This window comes from Pseudochaenichthys georgianus, unplaced genomic scaffold (assembly GCF_902827115.2).
Source record: "Pseudochaenichthys georgianus unplaced genomic scaffold, fPseGeo1.2 scaffold_1957_arrow_ctg1, whole genome shotgun sequence".
Lineage (NCBI taxonomy): Eukaryota > Metazoa > Chordata > Actinopteri > Perciformes > Channichthyidae > Pseudochaenichthys > Pseudochaenichthys georgianus.
The window spans coordinates 1-24876 of record NW_027262678.1 but is presented as its reverse complement, the minus strand read 5'-3'; the positions used below and the strand labels follow the sequence as shown (position 1 = coordinate 24876).

The 24876-nt window shown below is 47.2% G+C and overlaps 14 non-coding genes across 14 annotated transcripts; 8 read left to right on the top strand and 6 right to left on the bottom strand.

Moving 5' to 3' along the window:
* Positions 1-1335: 1335 nt before the first annotated feature.
* trnav-cac (transfer RNA valine (anticodon CAC)) lies at positions 1336-1408 on the bottom strand. The gene has a single exon. It is a non-coding gene; the product is annotated as a tRNA-Val (tRNA).
* A 254-nt stretch (positions 1409-1662) lies between these two features.
* Positions 1663-1734, top strand: trnad-guc (transfer RNA aspartic acid (anticodon GUC)). Its single transcript has one exon. It is a non-coding gene; the product is annotated as a tRNA-Asp (tRNA).
* Positions 1735-17648: 15914 nt separating this feature from the next.
* Positions 17649-17721, bottom strand: trnav-aac (transfer RNA valine (anticodon AAC)). The gene has a single exon. It is a non-coding gene; the product is annotated as a tRNA-Val (tRNA).
* A 774-nt stretch (positions 17722-18495) lies between these two features.
* Positions 18496-18568, bottom strand: trnav-cac (transfer RNA valine (anticodon CAC)). The gene has a single exon. It is a non-coding gene; the product is annotated as a tRNA-Val (tRNA).
* Positions 18569-18834: 266 nt separating this feature from the next.
* On the top strand, positions 18835-18906 carry trnad-guc (transfer RNA aspartic acid (anticodon GUC)). The gene has a single exon. It is a non-coding gene; the product is annotated as a tRNA-Asp (tRNA).
* A 774-nt stretch (positions 18907-19680) lies between these two features.
* On the top strand, positions 19681-19752 carry trnad-guc (transfer RNA aspartic acid (anticodon GUC)). Its single transcript has one exon. It is a non-coding gene; the product is annotated as a tRNA-Asp (tRNA).
* A 609-nt stretch (positions 19753-20361) lies between these two features.
* trnav-aac (transfer RNA valine (anticodon AAC)) lies at positions 20362-20434 on the bottom strand. Its single transcript has one exon. It is a non-coding gene; the product is annotated as a tRNA-Val (tRNA).
* A 252-nt stretch (positions 20435-20686) lies between these two features.
* trnad-guc (transfer RNA aspartic acid (anticodon GUC)) lies at positions 20687-20758 on the top strand. Its single transcript has one exon. It is a non-coding gene; the product is annotated as a tRNA-Asp (tRNA).
* Positions 20759-22209: 1451 nt separating this feature from the next.
* trnav-aac (transfer RNA valine (anticodon AAC)) lies at positions 22210-22282 on the bottom strand. Its single transcript has one exon. It is a non-coding gene; the product is annotated as a tRNA-Val (tRNA).
* An 881-nt stretch (positions 22283-23163) lies between these two features.
* trnag-gcc (transfer RNA glycine (anticodon GCC)) lies at positions 23164-23234 on the bottom strand. The gene has a single exon. It is a non-coding gene; the product is annotated as a tRNA-Gly (tRNA).
* A 158-nt stretch (positions 23235-23392) lies between these two features.
* On the top strand, positions 23393-23509 carry LOC117441735 (U5 spliceosomal RNA). The gene has a single exon (XR_004551425.1). It is a non-coding gene; the product is annotated as a U5 spliceosomal RNA (small nuclear RNA).
* Positions 23510-23657: 148 nt separating this feature from the next.
* LOC117441732 (U2 spliceosomal RNA) lies at positions 23658-23848 on the top strand. Its single transcript, XR_004551422.1, has one exon. It is a non-coding gene; the product is annotated as a U2 spliceosomal RNA (small nuclear RNA).
* A 264-nt stretch (positions 23849-24112) lies between these two features.
* On the top strand, positions 24113-24229 carry LOC117441734 (U5 spliceosomal RNA). Its single transcript, XR_004551424.1, has one exon. It is a non-coding gene; the product is annotated as a U5 spliceosomal RNA (small nuclear RNA).
* A 148-nt stretch (positions 24230-24377) lies between these two features.
* Positions 24378-24560, top strand: LOC117441733 (U2 spliceosomal RNA). The gene has a single exon (XR_004551423.1). It is a non-coding gene; the product is annotated as a U2 spliceosomal RNA (small nuclear RNA).
* Positions 24561-24876: the final 316 nt, after the last annotated feature.

Sequence of the window (24876 nt, the reverse complement as noted above, 5' to 3'; positions counted from 1 at the left end):
TCTATAGCACTATCAACAACATGATCAATTTGGGGTGTTGTACATTTTGTATACGTTTCCTCCCCTACATGCAGACATGCTATCGAGTTAAGTATTGGTGGAATCTCTTCCTTAAATGTGGCTATAGCACTAACAGATAGGTTTCTGCTGCAAGAGCTTTTGACTAATGCTTTGTAGTCTAGTAACAGTACTTCAAAAGTTACTAAGAAATGGTCGGATAAAGCAGGATTATGCGGTTCGACTAATAGTTGCTCAATTCAATACCATAAGTCAGAACAAGGTCGAGAGTGTGATTATAGCAGTGGGTTGGTTTATTTACACTCTGACAGAAACCAACAGAATCTAATATAGAGTTAAATGCAACAGTAAGGCTATTTGTATCATCGTCAACATGAATATTAAAGTCACCTACGATAATTACTTTGTCTGTTTTAAGAACCCAAGTTGATAAAAACTCAGAGAATTCTGAATAAGGACCTGGTGCACGATACACTGTAACAAATAAGATAGTCCACTGTATAGATAGATAACTTTCGCGTGTGAGGTGAATGTGATGACCACTACACTACAGAAACTGCTGAAAAGCTAAGTACACATTTGCACCTAGATGCAACATTGATATTTAATTGAAAACCTTCAAAACGACGGACCCCTTGTTGATTTCTGAGACTCTGAGAGATTTTACACTGGATCCAGTCACGGCTGCAGTGTCATTGACTTTCGTGACAGCAACTGTATACTGGACCTAAATGCTATCCTGTATATGACCTGTAACCCCTCGAAGAGCGCCACCTGGGGTTGACGTGCTAGGACTGCTGCTAGAGCATTCCTCGTTAGTATATTGGACAGTATCTCTGCTTGTCACGCAGAAGACCGAAGTTCGATTCCCCAATGGGGAGAATTTTCAATAACAGCCGGCCTTTATTCACCAAAGGAGGCAAGCATCAATCAACTCATGAACGAGGATGCCACCAAGAGGCCCTTGTAAACACTTTCAGATAAGCGCTTACCTGAACCATGGCAACTGAACTTTCGTACGGTCATCATTATAACAATCATGACAGAGCTACCAAGTGCATGCTGAATTGAAGTACCCTAAGCATAACTGCTATTAACAACATTCAGTTGTTCACAGGACAACATGCCTCTTCGATTGTAATACACCGAGAGCCAAAGCCGTATAATTCAAAAGCCATGCTCAACAAACAATTGTCCTGCTCATCCAACAATTGTCTTGAAAAGACTCAACATTCAACTGCCATATCTCTGAAAGTGCTTTTTGCTCTTTACTTTTCTTGGTTGAGTTCTTTGAAGTTGATCAGGATCAAAAAAGAGTGTTTCTGCCCGGTTTTGAGCCAGGGACCTTTCGCGTGTGAGGCGAATGTGATGACCACTACACTACAGAAACTGCTGAAGAGCTAAGTACACGTTTGCACGTAGATGCAACATTGATATTTAATTGTAAACCTTCAAAACGACGGACCACATGTTGATCCCTGAGACTCGGAGAGATTTTACACTGGATCCAGTCACAGCTGCAGCTCCATGGACTTTCGAGACAGCAACTGTATACTGGACCCAAATGCTATCCTAGATATGACCTGTAACCGCTCAAAGAGCGCCACCTAGGCTTGACGTGCTAGGATTGACGTGCTAGAGCGTTCCTCGTTAGTATAGTGGACAGTATCTCTGCTTGTCACGCAGAAGACCGGGGTTCGATTCCCCGACGGGGAGAATTTTCAATAACAGCCGGCCTTTATTCACCAAAGGAGGCAAGCACCAATCAACTAATTAAGGAGGATGCCACCAAGAGGCCCTTGGAAACTATTTCAGATAAGCGCTTACCTGAACCATGGCAACTGAACTTTCGTACGGTCATCATTATAACAATCATGAAAAAGCTACCAAGTGCATGCTTCAAAGCATTGAAGGAGAACTACAATCAATGACCACGGCAATGTGCTCAACGATTACACTGTTGACAGACAAAATCAAGCAAGGCAAGAAATCCCTTTATATTTTCCATTGTGACCAGACACATTTTGAGCAGGAACTGTAGTGGACATTTTTAGTTATTTTCATCCTTTTTCTATTTATTTCATATGCTTAAACCAAATGCTTCTTATTTCCTGATATATTCTTACTATTATTATATATCTCTTCTTCCTCTCCTTCAAGGCCAAAGAGCTGCTTTGGCTACTGAGAGACTCACACAGACACACACGAACTTCCCTGCTCTGAGAACCGTTATGCTACCTCCCGCTCAAGGCCAGGTGTCTAATAACAATATGTGACTGTGTGAATCCAGATTGCTCACGTTCCCACTCATTTGCTATATAACCTTTGCTTTTCCATTGTTCTGCGCACTCTCGCGCAGACTATCTTATACTCTGTGCGACTTGTGACATATTATATTATTGTATCGTGTATTTGAAGCTTCAAATAAATAACCAAAAGACAGCTTTTCTCGATTCACCATTTATTTGTTTTGATCATTTGACTTGTACTCTCCAGCGCTGTGTTGGGTCCTAGATTTCCATAACAAATGGCGTTGTCGGCAGGATCTCTGTAAGTTAGATTGGGGACTTCTCCGGACGCTGGTGGTCGCTCCAGGATCTTTGGATTTTCCTCTACCTCGACAGAAACCGTACGGGACGAGAGGACCAGCGCCGGGGTGGAACCGATTGACTTCACGAGATCCAACGAACTCAAAGGGCTTTCAATACTCGGTGAGATGTGCAAAGTCTAAATTGTTTAAAGTTAAACGTAATTAAAACTCCATGACATCTGGGAGAGGGACTGCTCGAAAACAGAGATATTTGGCATATCTGGCATCGACGGATGAAAAATAGTGTTTTGGTGACACGGAGTGTTTTGGTGACACTTTAAAAGACTTTGCTATGGGGGCAAAGCAGGGGAGGGGGTATGTACAGCCTCCTGAGGGTCCGATAGTTGATGTCATGCGAGCAAAATATGGTGAAGAAAGTCTGTCTAAATTAAATATATGGACGGAAATGTTCGGATTTCCTAAGGGAGGTTCTTTGAGTAAATTAAAAATCAAAAACCTAAGGGATAAATTACAAGAGTGTGAAGATGGAATGAAGAAGAAGAGTAAAATTAAAGTAAAAGACTTAGAGAAACTGGACACTCATAGAAAGTGTTTAAAATACTGGGAGGATGAAGCAGAGTGCCGTGAAAGAAGGCAATTGGCCGCGGAAATAAAAAAGATACAGGCTGAGGATAAAAGTGCAAAGGAAGAGAAAAAGTGTTTTGTGTTTCCTCCACAACATAAACTACAGGCTCCCCTCTATCCTCTGTTTGCAGGCGTGCGGGACCCTCTCCTCGACTCGGGATTTCCATTCCCTCCTCCACCTCCCCATCTGCTGCCTGCTGAGGAGGCTCTTGGAGGGGCTGCTGCTGCTGGACCAGAGGTCAACATACCAGAGGCCGCTGGAGCAGCTGCACAGCAGGACAGACAGAAAAAGGAAAGAGACGAAGAGAGACAGAGAAAAGAAAATGAAGAAGAAGAAGCAAGACTGAAAAAGATCCAGGACAAGAGAGAGAAAAAGGAGAGAGACGCGAAGGAAGCTGAACTCTACAAAAAAGAACGCCTCCGCTACCAGAGCGAACAGGAGGACGAAGAGCATATTACTATCGCCTGTCCTATGATACAGGTCGCCGGACCTGATGGTCCTGCATTAGTCTATCGCCCATGGACCATAGCAGAGATGAAGGAGATATCAAGAGATCACCTGCCAGATGTTGAGTTAGGAGGTGCTAAATTCGCTGCAGCACTTCTCATGTTCTGTAGACAATTCACCCCTACCATGCCGGAGATAAAGATATTGTTGACTCTGAAAATGGATCCGACACACGTCAGCCACTTCACCGAAATACTGAGAGGTCAACAGCACATGACAAAACCCGAGTGGGATGATGTCCTGAACGCTACCTACCGTGATGCTTTGGGCCGCCTAGAGACTAAAATAACTAAAAAGTTCCCCGTCAAAGTCGACATGTCAAGAATCTATGCATGTAAGCAGAACCCGGAGGAAACAGTAAATGACTATTACCACCGCTTAGAACAAGTGTTCATCGAGAATAGCGGCATTATCAAACAAGAGCCGGAGCAACCAACAGAGGTGGGAGTGTGGGAGACACACCTCAGCAACGCTTTCCTCAACGGCCTATCCCCGGCTATCTCTGCATCGGTGCGAAACTCCTGCATTGGCGTACTGGACGGTGCCCGGCTGGAAGAAATTCGCCGACATGCCGTGCATGCCGAGAAACGGCTCTCAGAAGAAAAGGCCAGTGAAGAAAAGAAACGCCGGGACCGCAAAGACAAGGCCCAGCTGACCATGGTCCACGCTGTCAGAACCGCCTGGACCCAAGGTGAGGGCCAGGGCAGAGGGAACCGGGGGGGTTTTCGTGGCCAGGGAGGAAAAGGCAGAGGACGGGGAAGAGACCGCAATAATCGCTGTTTTAACTGCGGAGAGACGGGTCATCAGATCGCTGACTGCCCACACGAGAAGCAGAAAAAGAACTTTCGCTCAGATAAATCGGATCATAACAGACAAAATTCTTCAAACTGACATCGGAGGGAGAGAGTGGAGGAGGAGGGAGTTCGGTTCGAGGAGACGGAACCCGTGCCAACCACATCAAACCAGGGAAGTGACACACACACACACATCATACAAGCGATTGAGAAATTGGAAGAATTAGAGAAAATGTCTGTGATTAAAGAGGGTACATATTTGAAATATGACACGGAAAAAGCATTTGAGAAATTTCCTACACTGACCTTAGCTATAATGGGGGTTGATATTACATTTCTGGTTGATTCCGGTGCTACGCACTCTGTGCTAAAAAGGGCAGATCTGCCAGATTGCAAATTTAGTGGAAGATTCATTCACTCGATAGGAGCAGGGGGGATAATGGTGAAGGAGAAGTTTTCGATACCACTTCAGTGTAAAGATAACGGTGGTGATGATAACCATCCATTTCCAACAACAATCAAACACAGTTTCCTGTTATCATCTGTCTGCCCAATAAATTTACTGGGACGAGATCTGATTCTCCGGTTCAGCTTAGACCTCATTTCCACAAATGAGGGGCTCAAAGTCCGACGACCAACTCCATTGATGGTTCAAAACCCCACATTTGATGGTAAAGAATTACTAAATGTGTACCAATGGCTGTTAACAACTCCTGACTCTCAGGAGTTGTTGCGTTTGACTCATCAACGTGTGTTCTATTTCGTCCCTACTGACCGCCAGAGGCGGTGCTTTAGCACTGGATATGTCCATCGCGCGCATGCGCAGCTCGAGTACCAATAACAACAAAGTCACCTGTGACCCACGTGACACCGGCTATATCCGCCGGTATTGTCAGAGGATCTGTTCCCTTTTCATCTTCTCGCTGCGCGAGGGTACCGTGGCTACGTTTTCGTAGCCTACAGCGTTCAGGCTTGAACGTTTGATCGGAGGGATTTCTCTGCAAACAGCTGGCCGCGTGAAGCTTCGCGACTGACAGTCGGAGCTACGGGTCGTTAGGCGCGTCCTCCAGCAGCTGCGCCGGCTGTGCAGAGCCTCGACAGACAGGTTTGTGTCAGCTTGTTGCTGGTGATGGCTGTGTTTCCACACCCGCTCCCAGCCAAGTTGTCCTGATTACCGTCTTATTGTTTGTGGCTTAGACTTTCTGGTGACGACAGTGTTCCCGCTTCCTCTCCCATAAAGTTACCCTTATGCTCTTTTGAAAGTTCTGCTTGTGGCGTTGTGCCCGAGCTATCATTAGCATTTGAGTCCCAGCTTTGGCTGCGTCCCTCATTCGATTTAGTATGGAAAGCCAAGAGTGTCATACTTTAAACCCGTTTTTCGTTTAGATGCAGAAAGTAAGGTAAGTACTTTCTATTTTCTAGAAGCTATTATCTGGTCTTAACATTTGTGTTCTGACTTGGTCGCTTGATTGTTAGCAGCAGCCGCTTGGCTAACACCTTGCTGTTGAGCTTAACTATTAACTCAGGGCAGTGCTCCCGCTCCCTGTAGCATAGGGTTTGATTGCAGTAGCGCTAGTTCGTTGTATTACTGCTCCTAGTACTAGACTCCTAGCACTAGGATGATATGCAGAGAACATCTTCACGGCGGGTGCTGTATGCTCGGCATGTGCGGTTACTACTGTAACCAGACACGGTTCTATGCGGGCTGTTCTCTTTCTTAGAAGCTAATTATCTGGTCTTAACATTGTGTTCTGACTTAGTTGCTTGATTGTTAGCAGCAGCCGCTTGGCTAACACCTTGCATGTACGGTTAAGCTTCATTATTTAACTCAGCCGGTGAGGGCAGTGCTCTCGCTGCTGCTCCCGGTAAACGCATGGTATGGTTGCAGTAGCGCTATATCGTGGTATTTACTGCTCCTAGTACTAGACTCCTAGCACTAGGACGATATGCAGAGAACAATCTTCACTGTGTGTGCCGTGTGCTCGGCATGTATGGCCATTAAGGAGGATTTCATCCTCCCAATATTATATTGTCTAGTGGGCAGCCGTTGTCTGACACTTTTAGGCACCGGCCACAGTTACTATTGTAACTAAGGTGCTAAGCCGTAAGTACTGGACATAATTACTACTGTAACTACGGTTCCAAGCTGTGTAAGTACTGGCCATAGTTAATACTGTAACTACGGGGTTAAGCCGTAAGTACTGGCCATAGTTACTACTGTAACTACGGTTCCAAGCCGTGCACGTACTGGCCATAGGCAATACCGTAACTACGGCTCTATGCCGTGTAATGGCCATAGTTACTACTGTAACTACGGTTCTAAACCATGTAAGTACTGGCCATAGTTACTACTGTAACTACGGTTCCAAGCCGTGCAAGTACTGGCCAGAGTTACTACTGTAACTACGGCTCTATGCTGTGTAAGTATCCAAGCCGTGCAAGTACTGGCCAGAGTTACGACTGTAACGACGGTGCTAAGCCGTGTAAGTACTGGCCATAGTTACTACTGTAACTACGGTTAGATGCCGTGTGAGCCCTGGCCATGGTTACTGCTGTAACTACGGCTCTGTGCTATTCTATTCTTTAGAAGCTAGTTATCTGGTCTTAAACATGTGTGTTATTTGACTTGATCTCGCTTGATCGTTAGCAGCAGCCGCTCGGCTAACGTCTTGCGTATACTGTTAGCTTCTTTATTTTACCCAGCTAGGTGAAGGCAGTGCTCTCGCTCCCGCTCCCTCTACTGGTAATGCGGATGTAGCTACATCCCTTTTTCTGTTCGGCGAGTAGTAGCACCGCTCTACTCTTCCCGTTCAGCAGGTAGCCGGTGAAGGCTGTGTTCCCGCTCCCGGTTACACTGCATCTGGCGTTCGACTCTAACTTAACCAGTGAAGGCAGTTCTCGCCCCCACTCCTGGTAGACGCCAAACGGCCTCGTTTTTCCGTTAAGCAGGTAGCCGGTGAAGGCTGTGTTCCCGCACCCGCTCCCGGTTACACTGCATCTGGCATTCGTCTCTAACTCAACCAGTGAAGGCAGTTCTCGCCCCCGCTCCTGGTAGACGCCAAACCGCCTTGTTTTTTCTGTTAAGCAGGTAGCTGGTGAAGGCTGTGTTCCCGCACCCGCTCCCGGTTACGCTGCATCTGGCATTCGTCTCTAACTCGACCAGTGAAGGCAGTGTTCTCGCCCCCGCTCCTGGTAGACGCGGAACTGCCTTGTTTCTCCGTTAAGCAGGTAGCCGGTGAAGGCTGTGTTCCCGCACCCGCTCCCGGGTACACTGCATCTGGCATTCGTCTCTAACTCAACCAGTGAAGGCAGTTCTCGCCCCCGCTCCTGGTAGACGCCAAACTGCCTTGTTTTTCTGTTAAGCAGGTAGCTGGTGAAGGCTGTGTTCCCGCACCCGCTCCCGGTTACGCTGCATCTGGCATTCGTCTTAATTTAACCAGTGAAGGCAGTGTTCTCGCCCCCGCTCCTGGTAGACGCTAAACTGCCTGGTTCCGTTAAGCAGGTAGCTGGTGAAGGCTGTGTTCCCGCACCCGCTCCCGGTTACGCTGCATCTGGCACTCGCCTCTAGCTCAGCCAGTGAAGGCAGTGTTTTCGCCCCCGCTCTTGGTAAACTGCCTTATTTACTAATCCAGCTAGGTGAAGGCAGTGATCCCGCTCCCGCACCCTCTGCCGTAACGTGGGTGTAATTACATCCCTCTTTCTGTTCGGCGAGTAGCAGCAACGCTCTACTCTTTCCATTAAGCAGGTAGCTGGTGAAGGCGTGTTCCCGCACCCGCTCCAGGCTACGCTGCATCTGGCTACCTACAGAATGGTTCATTCATGTAGCGCCTGTAGGGTTTCTCTTGAGCCCGAGGATGGCCACGACCGCTGCCCCTCCTGCCTCGGCCGCCTCTGGCGGTCAGTGGGGACAAAATGCGAGCATCTGAGGGAGGTTCTCACGGTAAACGCCTGCATGAGCTGTAGCTGCATGCCTCGGGTGCTCAGAGTGGCTCGAATCACTGAGGTGGAACGTCTGGCAGCAGCCAACAGACACCTCTCCTTGTCACGTACTCCTCCAGATCAATTCGGCCGTTCCCGGCGACTTGAGGGAGCGATGGCTTTGTGTGCTCCCCCCAATAGGACTAGAAATAGGCTGTCCTCTAAAGTGGATCGGCTAGCTGCCGATAGGGGCATGATGAAGTCGCCTCTTGGCCCTTCAGCCTGGGCCCGGTGTAGGGGCTGGGTCTAATTGACAGTCGTCAGCGATCCGGCAGGGGCCCTACCTCTGGGCCAAGAGTTGTCCGTCCTTTTGTCCAAGGACGCAATCAACCCAGTAAGACCCTCTGCTTAGCCAGGGGGTTCTACTCGGCATACTTTCGCCCGATCTTGGACCTCAGAGGAATCAACAGATTCCTGAAGGTGCTGCCATTCTATATGCTGACTACTGCATACGCACAGGTGGAGTGGTTCCCAACCGAGGGATGCCTACTTCCACGTGGGCCGGGCAAGAGGGTGCCTTATATGCCCTTAGGCCCGCTGTCGTTGTGCCCCATGCAGATGTGGCTGAACAGCCTTCACTTGGACGCCAAGTGGCACAGGCACAGGGAAGTCAGGGTGTCGCAGCATTGCTCCACTCTCCGTCACGCTGGAGGGGCCTATCTCTGGTAGCCGTGCCCATGGGCGCCATCCCATCCCGCCAGGAGACCATCACCATAGGTGCATGTCTCTCAGGGTGGGGTGCAGTGCGGCAGGGCAGGACCGTTCAGGGTCAGTGGTCTGCCCAGCAGAGTGCGCGCCGGGTCAACGTGCTAGAGCTTCGGGCCGTGCAGCTTGCACTCACGCACTTTCTACCCCAACTGGGGGGCAAGAATGTGCGTGTTCCTTGGGGACAGCATGTACATTGTTGCTTAGACAACAGTCCCTTCTAGATAGTGGACGTTCTCACTCCACTCTGAATTTATGTGGCTGCGATTCTGCCCGACAGGTCGGTGTCCCTCTTTATGAGAGGGGCTTTACGGCAGCGTCCCCCTTGCACCCCGAGGGCTCCGGCTTGGGACCTGCCCTTGCTGCCGGATGCCCTATCACCTCCTCCCTTCGAGCCCCTGGCCCAGGTGGGGCTTAGGTGGCTGCCCACAAAGGCAGCATTTCTGCTTGCCATAGCCTCAGGGAAGTGAGTCGGGGAGTTGCATGTCCTCTCCATAAACAATACATGCCCGAGGTGGGACTCTCATGCGTTGCCCTTTGGGCAAATGTGGCATTCCCGCCCGGGGTCCTTCCACAAACTCACTTCAATCAGCCTGCCCAGCTGGCACGCTTTGACATTCAGGAGTACGGCACATCGAAGTTGCTGTGCCCGGGGGGTGCCCAAAGGGCGTATATCAAGGCTACTGCCTGTATACGGCAGGAGGAGCAACTCTTGAGTTTGCCCTGGCGGCACTAAAGGAGGTTAGGCCCTCTAACCAGTGGCTTCCCCACTGGGTTGTCGATACCATCTCACAGGCTTACGGGGCCAGTGGCCGCCCCCTGCCACCAGGCTGAGATGCCACTCTACAAGGAGCATCTCAACATATTGGGCTGCCCTGAGAGGGGTGCCCCTGGAGACCATCTGCGCCGCGGCGTCGTGGGCGTCTTCTGGCACATTCTCCAGTTGTCATCAGGTCAATGTCGCCACTCCCCATTCTTTGGGCGTGGTCCTTTTGCCGAGCTCCGCTGCTTCCAGTGGTGAGCAAGGGCTTGGATTCTTCATGACATTGTTGGTATAGGTCATCCAGTGCTAAAGCACCGCCTCTGGCGGTCAGTAGGGACGAAATAGAACAATAGTTACGGCTGTAACTACGGTTCTATGAGTCCCGGATGACCGCCAGAGTTCCCTGTCACTCAGAATTCTTGTGTGCTCGCGAGAAGATTCGGGGAACAGATCCTCTGACAATACCGGCGGATATAGCCGGTGTCACGTGGGTCACAGGTGACTTTGTTGTTATTGGTACTCGAGCTGCGCATGCGCGCGATGGACATATCCAGTGCTAAAGCACCGCCTCTGGCGGTCATCCGGGACTCATAGAACCGTAGTTACAGCCGTAACTATTGTTTCCACCTGCTGTGTTCATGGAAACTTCTCATTTGAATTGTACTGCTAATGTTGTTGATAATGATGCATGTAGATACGATGATGAGAGTTTTTTGCAATGTGTGAATGATGAGATCATGCTTAAAACAATGTATTGTAACTCTCTGTGTAGCGCTATCTCTGTTAGACTAACACACACACAAAACCAGCTGCATCAAATCCCAGGGGCGGTCCCACACATTTCACTAGCCAGGGGGGCCACTGAGAAATGGAGGGATTTGGGTCCAATCGTTAAAGACTGGGAATCTAGTACTGATTGGACTATCACAGACGACCCGTTGATTGAGTATTCCCCATCACATGACGTGTTTAAGTACAACATTGACTGCTCAGTGCATGTACTGCGTTCTCTGACTCTGACAGGTAATGATGACTATGTTAACTCCGGTGCTGGCCCATCTGGCCCGGAGTTCTCATTTTTCAGTCATATTTCTGAGCTCCCTGATGCGCTAAAAACAGTGCCTCAAACACTGTGGGCAGCTCACAAATATGACGTAGGTTTAATCCGCTCTGCGGAGCCGGTGGTTATCACTCCTAAATCCACGTTCCGTCCAAATCAACCTCAGTATCCATTGAAACGTAAAGCTGTTGATGGCATCCGGCCAGTGTTTACCTCTCTGCTTAAACAAGGGATCATTATTCCGTGTAATGATTCCCCGGTCCGCACTCCAGTGTTTCCTGTCAAAAAGATCAGAGACAAGATTGTCTGGAGATTTGTCCAGGATTTGCGAGCTGTAAATGCAGCGGTTCACGCTCGGGCACCGCTGGTCCCAAATCCGTATCTGATTCTTTCCCAAGTTCCAGCCTCTGCAGCATTTTTTTCTGTCATCGACCTCTCAAATGCATTTTTCAGTGTCCCTGTACACAAAGACAGCCAATTCTGGTTTGCATTTGAATATGATGGTAAACCTTACACTTTTACACGCCTGTGTCAAGGTTATTGTGAATCACCTACTGTGTACAACCAAGCATTGTGTACAAGTTTGGCCTCTCTCCAGGTTTCTAAAGGCACTGCTCTGATCCAGTATGTTGACGATCTTATGATTTGCGCACCTACAGCAGAGCAGTGTGAGGCTGATACTATTGCTTTGTTAATGCACCTCGCAGCCGAAGGCCATAAGGCCAGTTTGTCTAAACTCCAATATGTACAAAGAACAGTTACATTCTTGGGTCATGTCATTTCAGGAGAGGGGAAAACGCTTTCAGATAAGCGGATTTCATCATTGGCTGCTCTGCCAAAACCTGTCACTAAGCGACAGATGATGTCATTTTTGGGTTTTTGTTCTACTGCAGGTCATTCATTCCAAACTATTCTCCAATCGAGTTACCACTGCGTACTATTACATACGTCACTGGTTTGAAACCTACAGATCATCTTATATGGACACCGGAAGCCGACGAAGCCTTCATTAATATGAAGCTGGCTCTACAATCGCCACCGACTCTAAGTCTACCTGATCACACTAAACCTTTCACTCAGGCAGTGGATGAACGACATGGGTGTATGACCTCAGTTCTACTGCAAGATCATGGAGGAAAACAGAGGCCTGTGGCCTATTTCTCCTCCAAGCTAGATCCTGTAGCTGCTGGCCTGCCTAAATGTCTACGTGCAGTGGCTGCTGCTGAGAAAGCGCTCAACTCCTCACGTGACATTGTGGGATATGCACCTTTGACCCTGTTAGTTCCACATGCTGTTTCACTCATTCTCCTTGAACAGAGAACATCACACCTCTCTGCTGCACGTTACCTCAGGTATCACACCTGCCTGTTAGACATGCCTAATGTTTATGTCAAGCGATGTAACACTCTGAATCCAGCGTCTCTTATGCCTTTGCCTGAAGACGGTGAGGAACACGACTGTGTTGCCGTACTTTCCATTGTGTGCACACCTAGACCGGACTTAAAAGACGTTCCTCTGACCAACGCTGACCTCATTTTGTATGTTGATGGGTCTGCCTCTCGCGACCAAGGGGGCACTAATCGGGTGGGTTTTTCTGTTGTTTCAGATTCTGCTGTACTCCTTTCTGGACCGCTTCCATGTCACCTATCAGCACAGGCAGCAGAGCTCATCGCACTAACTGAAGCCTGCACGTTTGCAGAAGGCAAAACCGTGACTATTTACACTGACTCACGATATACTTTCGGGGTAGTACACGATTTTGGGGCTATTTGGAAGTGTAGACAATTTCTGAAATCTGATGGCAAACCAGTACTTAACCATGTGCTGGTTGCAGGCTTACTAGACGCCATTTTGCTCCCATCTGAGGTTGCAGTCTGTAAATGTGCCGCACACGCAAGCAGTACAGACCCAGTTTCCCTAGGAAATGCGTCTGCTGACTCAGCCGCAAAGGCAGCTGCCCTGATTCCTCTCGCACCTCACGCACACTCATTTGTTAAAATCCCTGTCTCCTCCTTCACTGACAAAATGTCATCACTGACTTCCATGCAGCAGCTAGCTACGCCAGTTGAGAAGGCTCAATGAAAGGCTGCTGGGGCTGTTTTTGACCTAAAATCCAGCATCTGGGTTGGCCCAAATTCTAATCCATGTCTTCCCAGACATTTTTTCCCTCATTTCGCTAAGTTGACACATGGGTGGGATCATGTGTCAAAAGGGGGGATGTTAGAGTCTATAAATCAGGAGTGGTTCACAAGGGGATTCACAGTAACAGCTCAAAAGCACTGTGAAGCATGCTAATCTGCATTATGCAAAATTCTGGTAGACCAGTAAAGGTTACAGGACCCGGAGCACATCCACCTCCCACCAGGCCATTTGAGCACCTAATGCTGGAATTCATTGAGCTTAGCCCATCAGAGGGTAAGAAGCACTGTTTAGTGGTGGTCGACATGTGGTCCAAATGGGTTGAAGCTTTCCCAGTAAAAGCACAGACAGCAAATGCTGTGGCAAAGGCACTACTGAGGGAAATCATTCCTAGATGGGGACTACCAGACAACATTTCTAGTGACAACGGTTCACATTTTGCTAATGAGGCCATTACGCAGATAGGAGAATACATGGGCATGGACATCAGAAAGCATTGTGCTTATCATCCACAGAGTGGGGGTGGGGTGGAAAGAGAGAACGGCACAATCAAAAACAAACTAGCAAAATGGTGTGCAGACACAGGTCTGTCATGGACACAAGCTCTGCCCATTGTGCTGATGTACATGAGGATGCGGAAAAGAACACGGAGTCAACTCAGCCCATTTGAAATCCTTTTTGGGGCTCCTCCACAGATTGGACTCAAGGCTCCAGGATGTCCTCTTCCCTCCACAACTTTGTGTGAGGATGCTATGTTGTCATATTGTGTTAACCTATCATCCACTTTAGCAGACATCCGACGTCAGGTAGCCGCAGCCTTGCCTACCCCTGCCACTGGTCCGCTTCACCGCCTTCAACCGGGCGACTTCGTGCTGGTCAAGGATTTCCGGAGAAAGAGCTGGAAATCCAATCGTTGGCAAGGTCCCTACCAGGTGCTTCTCGTCACCCAGACAGCGGTCAAGGTCGCCGAGAGAGCTACATGGGTCCATGCCAGCCACTGCAAGGTCGTGGTCACAGGAAAGGAGAAACGATAGAAACAGATGACAACAAGTGACATGTCCAAGTCACCAACAGATGACAACAAGTGACATGTCCAAGTCACCAACAGATGACAACAAGTGACATGTCCAAGTCACCAACAGATGACAACAAGTGACATGTCCAAGTCACCAACAGATGACAACAAGTGACATGTCCAAGTCACCAACAGATGACAACAAGTGACGTGTCCTAGTCACCACCAGCACCACACTTGCACTACATACACCAAAACACACTACACACAAGGTGTCACGAGCGAGTGCCAGCTGAGCGGTTCCATATGCTCTCTGGTTCCTCGTTTGTGTTATCAGTGTGCGAAGTCTGACGGTCCGTGTCACGAAATCGACCGAGAGAATACACTCACACACTCCTTGGAACATTTCCCCCTCGTGATGAGGGCTCGCCTGGAGAGAAGACAACGCAACCGTGAGCAATGTGAATACTACTGGAGAGCCTGGACAATCATAGAATGGTTCCTCTGCATACTTGCCATGATAGTTGTGTTAGGACTAGTCCTATATTTTATGTATCCAGGGTCAGCATACAGCATGTCAGCCAAAATCGAGGTATCTAAGAGGTTCATGGGGAAAGGAGGGCGAACCATATGGGTCGAGGGGCGGGGGAAAGCAGGGCGAACCACATGGGTCGAGGGGCTGGTCAAGACAGGGATTGGTAACATTACTCTAAGGGATGGGGAAGATAGCGCAGTGCAGTTAGACCCGTGCAACTACATGCATTGCCCCGACCCTAAGAAACTGGGGGGGGCAGACGCCTACATTTGCTATGTCGAGAGTGACAGTTACACCGCCACTCACTGCTCGGGGGGCTGGACTTTTGTTTTATGGACCACCGCGCACACCGATTGGGGTTATACCTTATGGGACGACAAAACAAACATCAAAGGGAGATTGTCTATCTCCAAGGTCAATTTATCGAGCCCCGTTATCCTGTTGCAACTACAGGCTGCCCAGATATCAGACAAGGGTTATTTTGTTGTCTGTATGTATGTATCCGGCGCCGACCCGTGTGGCACATTTTACATAGACATCGCGCCCAAAACTCAGACCCCGGAAAAGCGTAAGCAACCTTTGACGCCACTGTTGACATCCATAGGTACATCTACATTTAATCTATACATAGGCGACCATAGCAACATTGATGTGGGTCAGACCAGTAAAAAAATGGGTCATGTTATGCATGCACTCTTTTCCCCCAGGACTCATCAATGTCCGTGCCAGTTCGTCCGCGCTCTCTGACCCAGGTTGAACACCTCTGCGCGTTTATGGCTCTGACGAGGCCCATCAAGGGTGAAGACAGCGTAACCGAGTGGCGTTATGCTAGGCAGCTTCCCCCACCATGCAGCAATCGGTCTGACTCCTCTTTGCGTGCATCCACGCTTGACACCACATACGCAAAGTACCAACCCGTCAGCCATGTGCACCCCAGTCATTTGAGAGGGATGAAACACAACCTCTGCATCCAGAGAGTTTACCACAAAACGTCTCTTACACCACCTTATTTTTTCCTAGGCACTACTACTGGTTGTACTCGCATCCTACGGAACACATGCGGTGACGGTGCTTACAAAATCTCGTATTGTCACATATCTGGTGCCCCTGAGAGAATCCTTTCTAACGTAGCATTCCCTGATGTTAAACATATTTCCCTGCAACTGGCCTGGCCCAGTGATGCTGGGTTTAGCGCGCCAGAAGATTACGTTTGGTTGTGCGGCAACAAGCTCTATCAAGTTCTGGCTCCCCTTTGGATAGGGACATGCACTCTAGTGGATTTGAATCCAGCAGTCACTGTACTCACGTCCTTAATGCACACGACACATCATTACCCAGAGTTCCAACACCCCGACCACCACAAGGTAAAAAGAGATATGACGTCCGCTGGAGCTAAATTCATGGGTGGCCTGTTCCCATGGTGGGGTACAGTAAACAATGCCCATAAAATAGATACCTTACACGTCCGGCTAGAGAACCTCACTTACGAAACGACGCAAGGCTTCCAGGCATTGACCCCATTCATAATAGCCTCTAGGAACATGCTCATGCAGCACCAATTCGCTCTTGACCTTTTGTTCGCCTCAAAGGGTGGCCTGTGTCATGTGATCGGTGACTCCTGTTGCACTTACATTCCCGACGCCACCAAGAACATCACTGACACCGTGCTGCATCTTAACAACCTGTTAGCTGACATGAAAGCTGATGACATATCCAACGCAGGTGGCTGGGACTGGTGGGCCTGGCTTACATCAGGCGGGTGGAAAGCATGGCTGGCTAGTATAGTTACACCCCTGGCGATCATGTTTGGCCTATTAATAAGTTGTACCTGTTTGATTATCCCAATACTGAAGAAGTGCGTTTCCAGCATGGTATCCTCAGCTTTCGTTCAGTATACTACTATTCCATTACGAGACAATCCTTTGCGCCACAGTGAGATAGATCAGATAGAATCAGAAGAGTCTGATTCCGATTTATCAATATAATCATGTGTGTATCTCCTCTCTCATGCTTACATTATATTGGAGTCTGTCCTCCACAAAAACAGCCAGTTTTCTATGATATATTTGTGATGTGTTTACTTAAACCAGCGATGGAGTGTATTCATTGATGTGTTATATCAGTCTATCCTATCATTTGTTTTTTCTATTGATCAAGTATGATCAAAAGGGGAGAATGTAGTGGACATTTTTAGTTATTATCATCCTTTTCTATTTCTTTCATATGCTTAAACCAAATGCTTCTTATTTCCTGATATATTCTTACTATTATTATATATCTCTTCTTCCTCTCCTTCAAGGCCAAAGAGCTGCTTTGGCTACTGAGAGACTCACACAGACACACACAAACTTCCCTGCTCTGAGAACCGTTATGCTATCTCCCGCTCAAGGCCAGGTGTCTAATAACAATATGTGACTGTGTGAATCCAGATTTCTCACGTTCCCACTCATTTGCTATATAACCTTTGCTTTTCCATTGTTCTGCGCACTCTCGCGCAGACTATCTTATACTCTGTGCGACTTGTGACATATTATATTATTGTATCGTGTATTTGAAGCTTCAAATAAATAACCAAAAGACAGCTTTTCTCGATTCACCATTTATTTGTTTTGATCATTTGACTTGTACTCTCCAGCGCTGTGTTGGGTCCTAGATTTCCATAACAGAACGAAAATAAAGTCATTGGTTGCAGAATTTAAGTACCCTAAGCACAACTGCTATTAACAACCTTCAGTTGTTCAAAGGACGACAAGCCTCTTCGATTTGAATACGCAGAGAGCCAAAGCCGTACAATTCACAAGCCATGCTCAACAAACAATTGTCTTGCTTATCCAATAATTGTCTTGAAAAGACTCAACATTCTACTGCCATATTTCTGAAAGTGCTTTTTACTCTATCTAGATTCCCGATAACTTTTCTTGGTTGAGTTCTTTGAAGTTGATCGGAATCAAAGAAGAGTGTTTCTGCCCGGTTTTGAGCCGGGGACCTTTCGCATGTTAGGCGAACGTGATGACCACTACAATACAGAAACTGCTGAAAAGCTAAGTACACATTTGCACCTAGATGCAACATTGATATTTAATTGAAAACCTTCAAAACGACGGACCCCTTGTTGATTTCTGACACTCTGAGAGATTTTACACTGGATCCAGTCACGGCTGCAGTGTCATTGACTTTCGTGACAGCAACTGTATACTGGACCCAAATGCTATCCTGGATATGACCTGTAACCCCTCGAAGAGCGCCACCTAGGGTTGACATGCTAGGATTGCTGCTTGAGCGTTCCTCGTTAGTATAGTGGACAGTATCTCTGCTTGTCACGCAGAGGACAGAAGTTCGATTCCCCGATGGGGAGAATTTTCAATAACAGCCGGCCTTTATTCACCAAAGGAGGCAAGCATCAATCAACTCATGAACGAGGATGCCACCAAGAGGCCCTTGGAAACAATTTCAAATAAGCGCTTACCTGAACCATGGCAACTGAACTTTCGTACGGTCATCATTATAATAATCATGACAGAGCTACCAAGTGCATGCTGAATTGAAGTACCCTAAGCATAACTGCTATTAACAACATTCAGTTGTTCACAGGACAACATACCTCTTCGATTGTAATACACCGAGAGCCAAAGCCGTATAATTCAAAAGCCATGCTCAACAAACAATTGTCTTGCTCATCCAACAATTGTCTTGAAAAGACTCAACATTCGACTGCCATATTTCTGAAAGTGCTTGTTACTCTATCTAGATTCCCGATAACTTTTCTTGGTTGAGTTCTTTGAAGTTGATCGGGATCAAAAAAGAGTGTTTCTGCCCGGTTTTGAGCCAGGGACCTTTCGCGTGTGAGGCGAATGTGATGACCACTACACTACAGAAACTGCTGAAAAGCTAAGTACACATTTGCACGTAGATGCAACATTTATATTTAATTGAAAACCTTCAAAACGATGGACCCCTTGTTGATTTCTGAGACTCTGAGAGATTTTACACTGGATCCAGTCACGGCTGCAGTGTCATTGACTTTCGTGACAGCAACTGTATACTGGACCCAAATGCTATCCTGGATATGACCTGTAACCCCTCGAAGAGCGCCACCTAGGGTTGACATACTAGGATTGACACACTAGGATTACTGCTAGAGCATTCCTCGTTAGTATAGTGGACAGTATCTCTGCTTGTCACGCAGAAGACCGGGGTTCGATTCCCCGACGGGGAGAATTTTCAATAACAGCCGGCCTTTATTCACCAAAGGAGGCAAGCGTCAATCAACTCATGAACGAGGATGCCACCAAGAGGCCCTTGGAAACAATTTCAAATAAGCGCTTACCTGAACCATGGCAACTGAACTTTCATACGGTCATCATTATAATAATCATGACAGAGCTACCAAGTGCATGCTGAATTGAAGTACCCTAAGCATAACTGCTATTAACAACATTCAGTTGTTCACAGGACAACATGCCTCTTCGATTGTATTACACCGAGAGCCAAAGCCATATAATTCAAAAGCCATGCTCAACAAACAATTGTCCTGCTCATCCAACAATTGTCTTGAAAAGACTCAACATTCAACTGCCATATTTCTGAAAGTGCTTTTTACTCTTTACTTTTCTTGGTTGATTCTTTGAAGTTGATCAGGATCAAAAAAGAGTGTATCTGCCCGGTTTTGAGCAAGGGACCTTTCGCGTGTGAGGCGATTGTGATGACCACTACACTACAGAAACTGCTGAAGAGCTACGTACATGTTTGCACGTAGATGCAACATTGATATTTAATTGTAAACCTTCAAAACGACGGACCACATGTTGATCTCTGAGACTCGGAGAGATTTTACACTGGATCCAGTCACAGCTGCAGCTTCATGGACTTTCGAGACAGCAACTGTATACTGGACCCAAATGCTATCCTGGATATGACCTGTAACCCCTCAAAGAGCGCCACCTAGGCTTGACGTGCTATGATTGACATGCTAGGATTGCTGTTAGAGCATTCCTCGTTAGTATAGTGGACAGTATCTCTGCTTGTCACGCAGAAGACCGGGGTTCGATTCCCCGACGGGGAGAATTTTCAATAACAGCCGGCCTTTATTCACCAAAGGAGGCAAGCATCAATCAACTCATTAAGGAGGATGCCACCAAGAGGCCCTTGGAAACAATTTCAGATAAGCGCTTACCTGAACCATGGCAACTGAACTTTCGTACGGTCATCATTATAACAATCATGAAAAAGCTACCAAGTGCATGCTTCAAATCATTGAAGGAGAACTACAATCAATGACCACGGCAATGTGCTCAACGATTACACTTTTGACAGACAAAATCAAGCAAGGCAAGAAATACCTTTATATTTTCCATTGTGACCAGACACATTTTGAGCAGGAACGAAAATAAAGTCATTGGTTGCAGAATTTAAGTACCCTAAGCACAACTGCTATTAACAGCCTTCATTTGTTCAAAGGACGACAAGCCTCTTCGATTTGAATACACAGAGAGCCAAAGCCGTACAATTCACAAGCCATGCTCAACAAACAATTATCTTGCTCATCCAACAATTGTCTTGAAAAGACTCAACATTCTACTGCCATATTTCTGAAAGTGCTTTTTACTCTATCTAGATTCCCGATAACTTTTCTTGGTTGAGTTCTTTGAAGTTGATCGGGATCAAAGAACAGTGTTTCTGCCCGGTTTTGAGCCGGGGACCTTTCGCATGTTAGGCGAACGTGATGACCACTACACTACAGAAACTGCTGAATAGCTAAGTACACATTTGCACCTAGATGCAACATTGATATTTAATTGAAAACCTTCAAAACGACAGACCCCTTGTTGATTTCTGAGACTCTGAGAGATTTTACACTGGATCCAGTCACGGCTGCAGTGTCATTGACTTTCGTGACAGCAACTGTATACTGGACCCAAATGCTATCCTGGATATGACCTGTAACCCCTCAAAGAACGCCACCTAGGGTTGACATACTAGGATTGCTGCTAGAGCGTTCCTCGTTAGTATAGTGGACAGTATCTCTGCTTGTCACGCAGAAGACCGGGGTTCGATTCCCCGACGGGAAGGATTTTCAATAACAGCCGGCCTTTATTCACCAAAGGAGGCAAGCATCAATCAACTCATTAAGGAGGATGCCACCAAGAGGCCCTTGTAAACACTTTCAGATAAGCGCTTACCTGAACCATGGCAACTGAACTTTCGTACGGTCATCATTATAACAATCATGACAGAGCTACCAAGTGCACGATGAATTGAAGTACCCTAAGCATAACTGCTATTAACAACATTCAGTTGTTCACAGGACAACATGCCTCTTCGATTGAAATACACCGAGAGCCAAAGCCATATAATTCAAAAGCCATGCTCAACAAACAATTGTCCTGCTCATCCAACAATTGTCTTGAAAAGACTCAACATTCAACTGCCATATTTCTGAAAGTGCTTTTTACTCTTTACTTTTCTTGGTTGAGTTCTTTGAAGTTGATCAGGATCAAAAAAGAGTGTTTCTGCCCGGTTTTGAGCCAGGGACCTTTTGCGTGTGAGGCGAATGTGATGACCACTACACTACATAAACTGCTGAAGAGCTAAGTACACGTTTGCACGTAGATGCAACATTGATATTTAATTGTAAACCTTCAAAACGACGAACCACATGTTGATCTCTGAGACTCGGAGAGATTTTACACTGGATCCAGTCACAGCTGCAGCTTCATGGACTTTCGAGACAGCAACTGTATACTGGACCCAAATGCTATCCTGGATATGACCTGTAACCCCTCAAAGATTGCCACCTAGGCTTGACGTGCTAGGATTGACGTGCTAGGATTGCTGTTAGAGCATTCCTCGTTAGTATAGTGGACATTATCTCTGCTTGTCACGCAGAAGATCGGGGTTCGATTCCCCAACGGGGAGAATTTTCAATAACAGCCGGCCTTTATTCACCAAAGGAGGCAAGCATCAATCAACTCATTAAGGAGGATGCCACCAAGAGGCCCTTGGAAACAATTTCAGATAAGCGCTTACCTGAACCATGGCAACTGAACTTTCGTACGGTCATTATTATAACAATCATGAAAAAGCTACCAAGTGCATGCTTCAAAGCATTGAAGGAGAACTACAATCAATGACCACGGCAATGTGCTCAACGATTACACTGTTGACAGACAAAATTAAGCAAGGCAAGAAATCCCTTTATATTTTCCATTGTGACCAGACACATTTTGAGCAGGAACGAAAATAAAGTAATTGGTTGCAGAATTGAAGTAAGCACAACTGCTATTAACAACCTTCAGTTGTTCAAAGGACGACAAGCCTCTTCGATTTGAATACACAGAGAGCCAAAGCCGTACAATTCACAAGCCATGCTCAACAAACAATTGTCTTGCTCATCCAACAATTGTCTTGAAAAGACTCAACATTCTACTGCCATATTTCTGAAAGTGCTTTTTACTCTATCTAGATTCCCGATAACTTTTCTTGGTTGAGTTCTTTGAAGTTGATCGGGATCAAAGAAGAGTGTTTCTGCCCGGTTTTGAGCCGGGGACCTTTCGCGTGTTAGGCGAACGTGATGACCACTACACTACAGAAACTGCTGAAAAGCTAAGTACACATTTGCACCTAGATGCAACATTGATATTTAATTGAAAACCTTCAAAACGACGGACCCCTTGTTGATTTCTGAGACTCTGAGAGATTTTACACTGGATCCAGTCACGGCTGCAGCTTCATGGACTTTCGAGACAGCAACTGTATACTGGACCCAAATGCTATCCTGGATATGACCTGTAACCCCTCAAAGAGCGCCACCTGGGGTTGACGTGCTAGGACTGCTGCTAGAGCATTCCTCGTTAGTATATTGGACAGTATCTCTGCTTGTCACGCAGAAGACCGTGGTTCGATTCCCCGATGGGGATAATTTTCAATAACAGCCGGCCTTTATTCACCAAAGGAGGCAAGCAACAATCAACTCATGAACGAGGATGCCACCAAGAGGCCCTTGTAAACACTTTCAGATAAGCGCTTACCTGAACAATGGCAACTGAACTTTCGTACGGTCATCATTATAACAATCATGACAGAGCTACCAAGTGCATGCTGAATTGAAGTACCCGAAGCATGAACCCTGAAATGCTACACCAGTGTACTACATATAGCGGGGAACATTTGCTGTGAATATCAGTTGCGTCACTCAAATGCTTGATTTTATATCAATATTATTCCAATGAAAAGCTAATTTGTCCAAAAGTGCTACTAATTCATATCTTTTGATAACAACGTCTAATCGGTCCGGGCTCAATGGCTTTTCCCCACCTCTAATTATTCCGCATCCAATAGTACCCTCGTTGAGTCTCTAGGACTTCAGGGGGCGGAGCTAGGGCAGTCAGACGCCAATGGCAGTAATGTTTGCTGTAGCAGAGTCCAAGTGGTGTAGGCATTATACTTTATTTTCAGACAACAAAGAACTGTCTATTGCATTGGCCGGGAATCGGACCCGGGTCTCCCACGTGGCAGGTGAGAATTCTACCACTGAACCACCAATGCGGAATTATAAAGCCACCATAGGGCAGTTGAGGCGAAAAGTTCAGCCAACAAAGACTGTTTTTCAAGCAACCACGCTTCTAGAGCCAAGTGAGGGCCACCGCGAGGGCTTGGACTGGGACAACTATGGTGGTGTCTGTTCTCGAGGACGGCCTCCACAATAACTCTGGTTTCTCTTCAAAGCGTATAAGTCTTTCGCCTTTTACTAAAGACTTCCGTGGAGAGGAACACCTACGAGTTCAACCTATTTTTGGTAGGCTTGGCCATTTGGCTGAGCATTCTGAGTTTGTGAAAGACAAGAGCAGTCATTAGCACCTGGGCGATCCAAGCTACCCAGCGCCTCTGTTACGCCAGGTCAAAAGAGCCGCACCAAGACCTGCGGCGACTGCGCAACGAGTCCGTCTCCCGCAGCAAACTTTAAGGGTCATCGCTTCTCGGCCTTTTGGCTAAGATCAAGTGTAGTATCTGTTCTTATCAGTTTAATATCTGATACGTCCCCTATACGGGGACTATATATTAAATGGATTTTTAGCACTGGGAGCTGAAAGAGGGGCTTGCCCCGTTCACTCCACGCATCGACCCGGTATTGCAGCGCCTCCGGGAACGGTGCACCCATCTCCTGCCTTGTGGAAAAACAAACAAAGACGCATCTCGAAACCAAAACAGATGGTTTCAATTGAGGGCAGAAACTTCAGCACATCAGCAGCGGATCTTTTTTGGACTCAATGCCAAAGAAGCCACAGGTGAGAGCCACGAACCATGCTAGCGCAGCTGGGGGAAAGGGTGTGGCCTGGGATGTGGAAAAGCCAAGTGAGGGTCACCGCGAGGGCTTGGACTGGGACAACTATAGTGGTGTCTGTTCTCGAGGATGGCCTCCACAATTACTCTGGTTTCTCTTCAAAGCGTATAAGTCTTTCGCCTTTTACTAAAGACTTCCGTGGAGAGGAACACCTACGAGTTCAACCTATTTTTGGTAGGCTTGGCCATTTGGCTGAGCATTCTGAGTTTGTGAAAGACAAGAGCAGTCATTAGCACCTGGGCGATCCAAGCTACCCAGCGCCTCTGTTACGCCAGGTCAAAAGAGCCGCACCAAGACCTGCGGCGACTGCGCAACGAGTCCGTCTCCCGCAGCAAACTTTAAGGGTCATCGCTTCTCGGCCTTTTGGCTAAGATCAAGTGTAGTATCTGTTCTTATCAGTTTAATATCTGATACGTCCCCTATACGGGGACTATATATTAAATGGATTTTTAGCACTGGGAGCTGAAAGAGGGGCTTCACTCCACGCATCGACCCGGTATTGCAGCGCCTCCGGGAACGGTGCACCCATCTCCTGCCTTGTGGAAAAACAAACAACTCAGAACTTCCAGTTAAGTAAAAGTGAGGTTGCTTCTCTTGTTTTATACAGTATTTTGTGTTTTTGTCCAATCGGGGCCACAAACTGCAGCACAGCAGCAGGGGTCTTTTTTGGACTCGATGCCAATAGTCACCCAATAGTAAAACTCTCTAATTGTGTGCTAGTACAGATTCCAAACAACAGTGAACTAGGGTTACGTATTGTAAACCAGCTTCTATGAGTATAGGCGCAGCCCTCTAATGCTATCGCTATTGGGTAAACCCCACTGCACGTGTCCAGCACTGACAGAC